The following is a 12069-nucleotide window of genomic DNA, read 5'->3' on the forward strand; positions in this document are numbered from 1 at the left end:
ACTCTTAAATTGATTTAGTTTTACTACAGCATCGCCCTTAAACTGGGATATTTAACTTAAATGAAGGGGAAGCAAACAGAACAGCCATTCAAGGTAAAACTATAAAACAACTCAAGCAAACAAATGCTTTGGCTAATGCATTCATAGGTATTATAAGAAACAAACAGCATCACAATTAGTTCAACAAACATCTAGTGATCAGGAATAGAAAAACAAATAACTCCTGTATTAATCAGTCACGCATGACACAGTGAACAGACTCCAAACGTGAAACTTAGACACATGGGAATGATGTTCTAACAGAATGTGTTATAAGTGGAGTGCACCTGTATAGTAATATATATATATATATATACTTTAATCTGTATTCCAGTTTGAAAATCATCATGAGCTAGATTTACTAAGCGTTTATAAATGAACAGTTTATTTTATTCCACGATGAGCAAACGTTGCTTAGCAGGCTAATAATGCAATAGTTACGTTTTAATAAGCACTGCATTCTCATTCTCTTTGAAATCAAACACACAAACAACTACTGCAGTAACTAAAACCATTGCCAATTGTTATTGTTCAGGTCCTAAACCTGGCAATTACATTATATCCCCAGTACTGTGCATAGAGCATCAAGTTTCCAGGGGGCACTTGTAGTAAAGGCAGGCAGACAATCTAAATGGATTTAAAAGAAATCATAGTATGACCAGAATTAGTCGATCAGTACTCTGGTCTCCTGCTAGGGAAGAGCTGGTAATAATCCTACAAAGACTTAGCATGCACACCTGACCAATGATTGAAAATACTACTGAGCCCTGAGCAGCACAGATAATATGCTTGAAAGGAAATACAATATCTGGAGAGTCCAAATAATGTTTCATGCTACAGATATAAGGCACTGTTTTACAAATAGCAAACAGCTCTAAACTTACGTTTAATCCCATCTGGAACACTGGCTGTCCCATAACATTTGCAAGCATTCGGATTAATGCAGCACCCTGTGAACAAAATGGGCAGAGTTCAAAAACTGTAATGATAATAAGGTATTAAAGACACATAGTTTTTATACTTTAGACTAAAATATAACTTCAGAAAAAAAGTCTTTAAATTAGGCTGTTCTAGAATCCATTAAAATTCTGAATTATGAAACCCATACTCAAGACCATTTCAAAATGGCTTTCTGCAAACCCACATTGCTTTTTGGAACACTTCAGTTTAATGGTCTGTTATACAATAATACAGACATTCGCATTCAGAAAACCAAAGCATTCGGCTCACAGAAGAACATTTTTACTTTAAAGTGTGCACACTTATCTTAAGGGATTAGGAAAGACTACAACAAACTGTTTACCTTACTTTTTAGCAGCTTTGTCTGGGTATGAAACGTTACCGTTTTCCTTCCTGTTGATTACAATCACTTTGTATTTCATATTCTGTTTCTCTGACATTTCATACCCATATCAAGTTGCTATTTAAGACAAACACATTCCTGTGCAAGTAGCCTGCGATATTAGATGCTCAATGCTCCTTACTTTTCTCTGTTACGGTGTGTGTGTGTGTTTATAAATGCTACTTTTTAACTGTTTTTGCTTGTAGTGGAAAATTACATGAATATCCAAAACTTTTACAAAAAAAAGTCTTTAAATAACTAGTTAAAGATTTGTAATCAAGTAGATAATAACATGTTTACAGATGCTTTTTAAATGGATAAACTGAATCGTATTCAGGTGATGTCATCAGAGATACAAATATAGTCACACCACGGATATACCACAAACTACAGAGCCATATGGAAAGGGTGTTTTTAATGAATGTGTGATGTTGTTCACCTTTTTATAGGCAATCCAGTCAAACACTCTGTCTATGTCTGTTGCCTTCAGCACCTCCTGGGATATGGGGTGGGAGCTGGCGAGGCCATCAAGTAGCATCACCTCGTGTAGAACATCCGTCAGGAACCTCTGCTTCTCCTGAGAACATCACAAACAACAAGGACATTGGCTGGCTTACCAGCCTCACACTGCCCAAAACATTTAATTTAATGCATAGGCAAAATCATTCATCGACCGACACCCAAAGTGAGATTGTTAGCCAAACAGGACAGAAGATTACATACTTTACTTTCCCCTGAAAAAGATCAGATATAGTGTTCTAGAGTTCAACTGCAAGCACAGGCGGTGTGTATAAGAGGTTTCGGGAGGCTAAGCCTCCCCAAAATAAATTGCCCAAACCGTCACAAGAAATTGTTCTGACCAACACAAAAAATATTTGTGAGAGAAGAAGACTGATTCTTTTTTCCTGCACACGCGCAAAGCAGGTCTAACAAACATACTTCTCGTTTTCCTACTGCGCAACCGCCAGACCGCTAGGGCAGCTGGGATATCAACATCAGCACTGCAGTACAGATACAGTTGGATTTCAATGTCATTGTAGGAGACAATGCTTGGCTGGTTTAACGTCAATTCTTCCCGCCGATCTGAGCCCCCCATACCGCTGCAGGAGGCAGCCGACGAAGCTCTAAATCCTTTTCTCTCGTTCCCTTGCCTGGAACATCCTCTTCACAATTTCTACATTTATTAAAATTGCTGTTATCTATACAAACAGCTTGATCCGAATCTGATTTTATAGAACTTGTGGCAAAATATTTTCGTAGCATACTGTCTGTTTTGACACACCACCATTTTGTGAGAATTTGATCATTGTGACCCTACAGTCAGTACATACTTCCTTTGACTGTTTGAACAAATGCCACCTTTCACAACACTGTTTGTGGTGCCAGGTTATGAATGTTTCTGATGTTTTTTCTTTAGATTTTTCCAGTCCTTAATTTTCAGTGAAAGCAGGGTCTTTTGAACTTCTGAAAAAGTGTCTTCAAGGAAAGCAGAAAACCGCATCTGCCTGCTTACTGTACTCTAAATATGAAAACATATTTTAATATTCTCATGAAAATGAATGGTTTTGCTTACCAAAGACAGTTTTCGGATACACAAGAAAAAAGGCTATGACGGTCCTGTTGCAGTATCACCGAGGTCCAAAATATAGGATTTAGTTGGAATTTCAATGTCATTCGAGGAGACATTGCTTGGCTGGTTTATGTCCATTCTTCCCGCCAATCTGAGCCCCATATAGATATTTGAAAGTTTACGACAAGAGTGCAGTTATTTTTATTGCAAATATACCTTATGAAATACGTTGAATGCCCCTTGATTATAAGTACGAGAGTAAGTGCATGTTTAGAAGCTTAATAGTCAGTATTAATAATTGATTTAAATTGGTGTGAAGTGATGGAAATGGTGTTCAAAATTGGTGTAGGTACTGTACGACTGCAGAACAGGTTAACAGATTTAAAGGTTTTTTTAAAAAAGTGCAGCTTGTTATCCTTACTGTTTTTTCTAATTTGCTTAAATATGCATAACATGTTTTAAAGTACAAGCTAGTGCTATGTTAAACTTCATTTATTTTGGCCGCCTTATTTGGAAAAAAAACAATGTCAAATATATGTGTAGCATCCCTGAGTGGTTTCGAGGTCTGTTTTGTGCTATAAATTATTATACAGTACAAGTTCTCAAAAAGATGCAGGAGAATGAATCTGGTTTACAGCTTTTATTTCAAACTCAACACAATGAATTAAACTTAGTATTCACAATCACTAGTAACAGAGTAATAAAAATGCAAGTCTTAATTTTTTTTATATATATATAATATCTGTGTATATCTTCAATAAATGCAGGGGGGAAGTGGAATAGCCTACCCAAACAAAAGACTCACTCACCACCTATGACTGCAAGGATTCTTTTTTTATGGAAACATTAGATTTATACAGTGCCTTTCACTGGTACCATGCCAAAGTGCTATGTGACAAATATTAGAAACAATGCGATTGTTTCTAAACAATGTGATTCAGCCTGGTAAACACATTCTGCAGTATACTACAGAGAAATGGGTTATTTGAAACCTGTGGGAACAGAGCACATACACACCTCAGTTTACAAGCACAGCACACATAACAACACACTCAGGTCAGTCCATCACATACAGTATTTATAAATATCAATTGTCTGCTTAATTGTCCAAAATGATTGCTCTCTGTTGCCAAATTATGGAAGAGATGGTCCCATCTGTCCTTGTGTGCCGTTACCAAATTACACTGAATGCATAGGCCTAGGAATTCTCAGGACTAAGCAATTAGCACTGTCTCAGGTATGACAATGAGAAGCCAGTGTATTAGAACGTTCCTCCCTCAGCAGCTTGAAACCCTGTCCCACACAGTAATGCTATGACCCCGCCAGCCTTGTAATCTTCAAATAAATCAGAGAAACGGGAGAGTGAGCTGCGGCATCCTTAAGGGATATTAACGACTCATTTGCTGTGAAAATGTATTTTTCAAGTGTCAAAAAAAAAGAATGACAGTTTGCACCGTCTGGGGAAAATTACAGAAGTAGACAACCACAATGTGTGCATCATGTAGTTAGATTTTTAGCTCTCGGTGTTTGTAGATGCATGAAACCTCTTTTCCACTGAGACCCTGAGTGCCAGAATTCAAAAGCATGAACACACAAATGCTGTGATGAAGGCTTAAGCTAAATTAAAATATATGTACAGTTGTAGACAAAAGTATTGGCACCCTATGCTTGCATGTTTGTCACCTGTTAGGCGACCTTAATCCCTGCGGGCCTTGAACAGAAATGTAGCCATCTCTTCTTTCCTGTTTATAATTCACAGTAGTGACTTGCATTTACGATACTCTAAGAGCTGAGCAGCTAACAATTGTGAGTTCTAAATTTGATTTGACCTTGCAGCTCAACTTTTAGAACAACTAGATAAATGTATCCATGGTATGACATGCATTAAAATGTCTCTTTTTAATACCGACCAATAAGCTTATGTTACAGCAGTCTTGTAAGCTGATTACAGGCAGCATATTTAGACCTAATGTCTTTCTCAGGTATAAAAATTGCATTAATCACACTATAGATGCCCAGCTGATCAAACTACTCATCCTACAGACAAGTGATTAAAGGGGCACTACACAGCATACCAGCAGTACTCTTGTAAATATTGTAAAGGAAAACATTCATTCTCCAGCGGGATATCTTCAAACTTCATTACCTCCTTTACAACTGGGTAGACCTTTCTGGTATGACATCATTCCTTTGGTACATTGTGGGTTTTAAAGGTCTGCAAGGTAAAGGATCTGTTTAGGGAAAGGACCTCTTTCCAGGCTGCAGACCCAAGGCAACATCTTGGCATCTCTCAATCAAGATGGTCTGCGAAAGACCTGCTTCCCATTGTCTTTGCAGAATTCTTTACCTGCAGTTACACAGCCTTTTATCGAGCCTCTGAACTTTGATGAATAAAACTAGTTGGTAGACTGAGCCTTTTATGGAATTGTTTTCAGTTCTATTGAAATGCTAATGCGCTGTTGTACTGTGGTATTCCATTTCAATGATGTCTAGTTGCAGCCAGCCCTGTCCATTTCCCAGGGCACTCTTGAAAATGAGACTGTGCTTCTCAAGAGGTTTTTCTAGGGAAGGTTTTTTTTTTAATAAATAAATATATAGATACATACATACATACATACTGTGGCAGACTAGGGGGAAGAGGAGAGAAAAATGTAGTCCATGAGGGGCTGAGGGACTACATCCCCCAGAATGCCACAAGAGGGAGCCAGGATGAGGCTCACCTGGCTCTAACTATGAAAGAATGTCACCTGCCTGCGATTAGCTGTGAATTATAATTGCACACACTTGCTGGAAAGTAAAAGTCATACCAACACCAAGTATGCCATGAATATTTGAATCAGTCTAATTGTTTACGAAGCTCATGCATGTTTTACTCAAGACGTCAGTTGTGCACGATTGCTTTATTATAACTATCTTCCTATTGTACCTGCTCCTCTGCAAAGCCAGGTCACCATTAACAACAGATTATTTTGTCTCTTTGTTTTTTGTTTTCTTTTGGAATGCGTTTATGGCAATTTGTGTTTTACAGAGCTATCATTAGCTGGTAATGCAGCCTGATTATTAAGACATCATTCTGGGTATAATCTTTTTTATTAGTCTAAATATGCAATTTCCATTAGAAAATAAATCCATTTGAGATAATAATATGGTACGTGCTATTAAAAAGTTTCACATTGTAAATGTAAGTCTTTATGTCCGACAGTGTTCTAATTACCTGCTAGACAACTGATAATGGCTACAGTTAGGTGTCCCGAATGAAAGTAAATTATCCACAGGTTAATGATTACTGTGGAGAAACCAAAAATCTTTTTTTTTTTTATGTTGTGACAGGGTGCCCACCCCTTGTGCATATTTATGTATATATTATTTATATAATATTTGTATTATTATTATTTATATATTTGTGTATAATGTATTTGTATGCGGGCAGATGAAGCCGTCCGTCAGTGTGGATGGGGCAAATACCCCATCCCTAGAACTCTCGTGGGAATGTGGCTGGAGCCTTACTAAGGTAATGTATTAATAGGTAATCAAAGCTCCAGCCACAAATATAAAATGACCCACTCTCGGCTCATTAGGGAGAGAGAGTATCGGAGGCAGAGATATACGTGAGGTAGAAGAGAACGATTAAAACATTTCTATATTGAAATATACTTGTTTCATTATCTGTTCTGTGTTTATTTCGTTGGCCAACGTGCCCTTTCCTTTTGTGTTTTTATAATAGTGTTTTTGTTATTTAATTTAATAAATATGCGGCTGCGGCCTATTCAGCCCTGTACCTTTGTTTTGACTGCTGCTTCCTGAACCTGACATCACGACCCTCGCACCACTCTGGCCATCACTGTGACATATGTGTATGAAGGCATTTTTAAAATGTGTCTTTAGGTTTTTGGATTGCATCATTCAGACTACTTATAATTTGAGTTGCTGTTTGAAAGTGTGTTTAGATCTTCCAGCCTAGTCCTTCTTTGAACTGTTCTTCCATAGTGACTACCCACCAATGCATTGAGCCTGCACCAGTAAATGGTGTATATGGAGCGAAGTAAAAAGCAACACTGTCAAGATGTATTCAAGTATGAGAAAATAAAAAGCTGAAGAAAGTAAACAGTTATGTTTTAAGGCTTTTTCTATAAAGTAATGGTGTATAATATCATGATTTGTTTTTAATTGTAGTGAACTCAGAGATAAGCATTCTGAATTATAATAAACAACAAGGCCTAAAAACTAATTATCACTTAATTAAGGTGGAAATGACTAAGGTGTACTTTTTATGAAGGACTGAAAAATGAGAGTGATTCACATCCCCACTTTTTCGATGAATCTGGAAAACTTGAATGGGTGTACTTTAATTAACATTTATTAGGAGACCGTGATTAGTCATGCCTGCTAATTAATGTACGTTTTGAAAATAAGGAGAAAACTAAAAGGACTGCAAAACAGTTCCGGGGTACATTTAGGTGTTTATTTTTTAAATTTTTTATCATGTAAATAACCACTTAAAAATAATGCTTCCTTTTCATGTTTTACTTTTTTCTGCAAAAACATCATCATCATCATCCTCATCCTCATTTTTTTTTTATTAGTAGTAGTCAATTACGTCATCATCATCATAATGATCATCATCATCATCATCATCGTCATCATCGTCATCGTCATCACCATCATCGTCATCATCATCATCATCCTCATCCTCATTATGTTTTATTAGTAGTAGAAATCGTAGTAGTCAATTCTGTAGTCGTGGTACTATTATTATTACTAGAGTGCATCTGCAGGTTAGGTTTGCTTAGACTGCTAAGAATCTTACTATAGGTGGTAATTCCTGGAGTTATAAAGACCGGGTCCTGGCAAAGATTGAGCTGTGTTTCAGAATAAGGAAACATCATTGGTCCCTTACATATATATGCCAAAAGCATTTTAAACAAAATAATATGGCTAGCACTTTATGTTAGTGGGCATACATAAATATGTAATTCTATTGTAATAACTGGGTAGCTACTAATGGTCCATGCTATAACACGGTAACTGCATGTATAAATGGTCTTCATCATGTCTTTACAATGTAATCACATTAGGTAACAACATATTGTTCACAAAGACATTTCCAAGTAATTACACAGCATGTACTGTGTATGAGCAGAATCGAATGGTAATTACATGGTTATTATAAGGTAGTGACATTGCTATTCATGTCCTGTAATCTAAACTGGATGAAATACAGGTTTTAGAGTGCTCAATAAGGTTAATGCAGTAAAGGTCGGAGCGCATAAAAGCAGACAGCTCTACCCAGCAGTGAATACAGGTCAGTCTGAGGAGACGTCAAAGCATTAACTGGGTTATGTATAGATTAAGCCTCACACTGAGCTTGACCGCAGAAGGTCATGCATTTGAAACTAACCACAGTAATTAGTGGGCGCTCTGCCCAAGAAAACCCATATATGAATAAGGATCGGGAATAAAATCAAGCTATCCACTCTACTATCGTGTCTAACATTGCAGAACTAACTGTTTTGACTGTTCCAGAATGTAGAAATGGAATGACTATTTGTGACAAATTTAGAGTAAATAGACTTAGGAAATACAGGAAGTAGTAAATAAGGTGCAGGACTTGGAACACAGAGTTAAAATACTGTCCAGTTAGATGCTGTACACGTGGCTGTATGATACTATGGTGATCAGGTGCGATTCTGGCCATACTTAGTCCTCCACAAAATCAAGCTATTCCAAGAACGCGTAACAAGAAAGCTTGGATTTAGATCTGTAGGTATTTGTCCTCGGGCAATGCTAATTTGTTGTGTCTGCACAAGATCTGCCACAGGCATGTAATGCCCTTTCAAATCCCAAGCCTACGCTCCTTGTTGTTTCATTATCGTTGTGCACGACTGGTAAGTTGGTAGTGCAGAAAGCAATTGTCCATATTTACCAAGGTCTTTAAACCAAAATGTAATTTGCACTGACATAAATAAAACTGTAAATGTAATTTGCACTGACATAAATAAAACTGTAAATTTAATTTGCACTGACATAAATAAAACTGTAAATGTAATTTGCACTGACATAAATAAAACTGTAAATGTAATTTGCACTGACATAAATAAAACTGTAAATGTAATTTGCACTGACATAAATAAAACTGTAAATGTAATTTGCACTGACATAAATAAAACTGTAAATTTAATTTGCACTGACATAAATAAAACTGTAAATGTAATTTGCACTGACATAAATAAAACTGTAAATGTAATTTGCACTGACATAAATAAAACTGTAAATGTAATTTGCACTGACATAAATAAAACTGTAAATGTAATTTGCACTGACATAAATAAAACTGTAAATGTAATTTGCACTGACATAAATAAAACTGTAAATTTAATTTGCACTGACATAAATAAAACTGTAAATGTTTGCAAAAAAGTTTATTTCAGGACTTGAATGTGTGTTGAAGGTGTTTGTCACATGTTGTAATATTTGCATGTTAATTTGCCTTGCCAAAAAAACTGCACTTTGGAGCAGAGGCCTTGATAAATCTGTCCCACACAGTATGTTGTCGTGTTTGAAGCAGTTTCTTCCCCTGACAAATACTTTACTTTGTTTTCTATACAGCATCGTCTACAAACAGGCACCATTCTTAACAACTGTGTGTTTCATTTAGCAGAATCCAGACAGGATATGGTTTTGATCTGGTGAATTCACTTAATGTGTCTCAGTGGCTGCTTTGGGCCACTATTTAATGAACCTCGTGGGCAAAAGTACTGGACTTGGCCCAGATTAATTTAGCACTGAATGTTTTTGCTATTCATTTGACCCAACCACTAGTAGACAACACAGTCAAAAGCAGGTTGACAAAAACAATTGAGAACATGGAATGCCACCTACAGCTCATTATTGGCAATTATTTTGCAAACATACTTTTTTATTGTTCAATTTGTTTTTTTTCTTTTTTTCATAAAGTAATAGAAATTCAAATGAAATGCTGATAAATACACAAGGCTTGTTTCTTTAACTCCTCTGCATATACATGTGGAACACTGACAGTATATTTTACACTTAACTGATTCAATAGATACGCTTTGCTGGACAGCTGATGCTTACAAGTGCACCAGCTGGTACCGCTCGGCAATCCCAGAAATAGAACAGACAGGAGTACTGCGGAAAGGCAAACTAAAAGCCATCTGAGGTAATCTGACATATTGGAGTTAGGTAACTTACCATGTGCCAGTCTGGGAAGAGGAAGTCTGCACCCAAGAATTCAAAGAAATGGGCAAATCCCTCTTTTAGCCAAACATCCTCCCACCACACTGGTGTCACCAGGTCCCCAAACCACTACGGGAGAGAAGAAAGAAGGTTGAGTCTTTTAATTACCAAGGACCTGAAACATACCGGTCTTTACAGGTATACTTTGTTGCATTTTCATAAAGTTTCATCTTGTTCCTGTTCTGTATCATAATTTATATTTTTTCAATCGTTCTGTGGTTTGGTAGTTTGAAAAATGACCACTAACGTTGTACAGCTGTACTTTCTGTGCATCGGCAGGTTGACAGACATGGTCAAACTTGGGAAGGCATTTATCTCCACTGGTGTTTATATCAGTTGATTACACCCCTTCTTTGGAGCTGCAAATGAACTTTGAGCTCCTTACAAAAGGTAGATCTTCATTCATCAGTGACAATTGCAAAGTGGTGTCGGTTCTTGCTGCAGTTTTGAAGAGCGGACAAGTTTGCCTACTTAAATTCCCCTAATATAGTAGCTTTCTTCATTATCACAAACTGCAAGAAAAATAAGCTAGCACAGTTGCTGGTAATGGATCTTTGGCCATAGCCATCTATCTATTTAAAAACTTCTACTAAAGCTCCAAGACAAACCTGTATATCAGATAACCTAAGGTGGTATGCGAAGAGAACCAGATCTTCCAAATATTTCCTAAATGCCCCTAGCATCACTAACTCTTTTCTATCATGTATTTATAAACTGTTAAAATGAATTTTAGTTGGACTGTAAATTCTGATCTGTATGCTGAACCTGTAGAGTTCAGTCCCATCCTTCTGATTCAGGCATGAAGGAAAAAATAAATGTGACTCTAGGTTTGCGGATGTTGTGTTTAGCCTAACAAATACATACAGTATATAGAAATAGTATTTTAATCACCATAATGCTGGCTTGTTTTTTCTTTCTTTCTTCTTTTACAGCTTTTTGTTTTTTCAGTAAGCATTCCCAGCAGTGTTGTACTTGGCCCCCCGTTGATACACAGCAGAAAGATTACCATTCCTCCTGATCTCATTCCGGATTTAGAAACTCTTTAATATGTGTACATTTATGAAAGTAGGCATGACGAACAGCAGCTCTACTTCTATGTCTGTAGTTGGAATTATTGGTGGGTATTCTAAGGATGACATGTCCTGTAAAAATGATCAACCATCAAAAACAAACACCAGTATGACAAAACAGGATACTTGTTAGCTTGTAAAACTAGCCCTGTAATTTATTATTGTGTTCAAATATCTTTAATGGTTTGAGAAAATGTAAAGACACTGAATGCACTAACAATGCACCCAGATCAGTGCAACACTACATTTAAACATCAAGCACATTCAGCAGGTGACCTGTTTAAGTAACATTAACATGATTAACTGCTGAATGTTTTTGTTTTTTAGTAATACATTTTTTGTGTAACTCTGATTACATGTAGACTGTTATGTAGGACAGGGCTACTTTGTACAGCGTGATACCTTCAGAGAAGCTTCAAAGTTGAATAAATTGAAGAAAACCGTGAAAAGGGAACTGAAGCTAATGAATGCTCTGGAAATTGGGTTTTACAAGTTTAATTACCACAACTTTAAACACAGGAATGTGAGAAGAGGCTGGTCTGTGTACTGTAGATATGTGACTTGAACAGCAGGATCAATTAAATACTTCCATACGTTTGAAATGAAAATGCAACTTTGTTCCAGGTGCCTTCTGTGCACTCCCCTAAGCATGCCTTGGTTTATTTACTGTTATGAGCTTTCTGCAAGACAATATTAAGGATATTGAATGCAAGAGCACCTTTGAAGTTTCCAATCCTTGCTACTGAGCTGTGGTTCCAGCTGGGACTTCATTAGTCACCCGCAATATCTGC

General features: G+C 36.8%; 1 long non-coding RNA gene across 1 annotated transcript; it reads right to left on the reverse strand.

Moving 5' to 3' along the window:
* Positions 1-922: 922 nt before the first annotated feature.
* On the reverse strand, positions 923-10279 carry LOC131728400 (uncharacterized). The gene is made up of 3 exons (XR_009322662.1): positions 10164-10279; positions 1821-1958; positions 923-989 (listed from the first exon to the last, which is right to left on the reverse strand). It is a non-coding gene; the product is annotated as an uncharacterized LOC131728400 (long non-coding RNA).
* Between the last annotated feature and the right edge of the window lie 1790 nt (positions 10280-12069).

The sequence above is a fragment of the Acipenser ruthenus genome, unplaced genomic scaffold (assembly GCF_902713425.1).
Source record: "Acipenser ruthenus unplaced genomic scaffold, fAciRut3.2 maternal haplotype, whole genome shotgun sequence".
NCBI lineage: Eukaryota > Metazoa > Chordata > Actinopteri > Acipenseriformes > Acipenseridae > Acipenser > Acipenser ruthenus.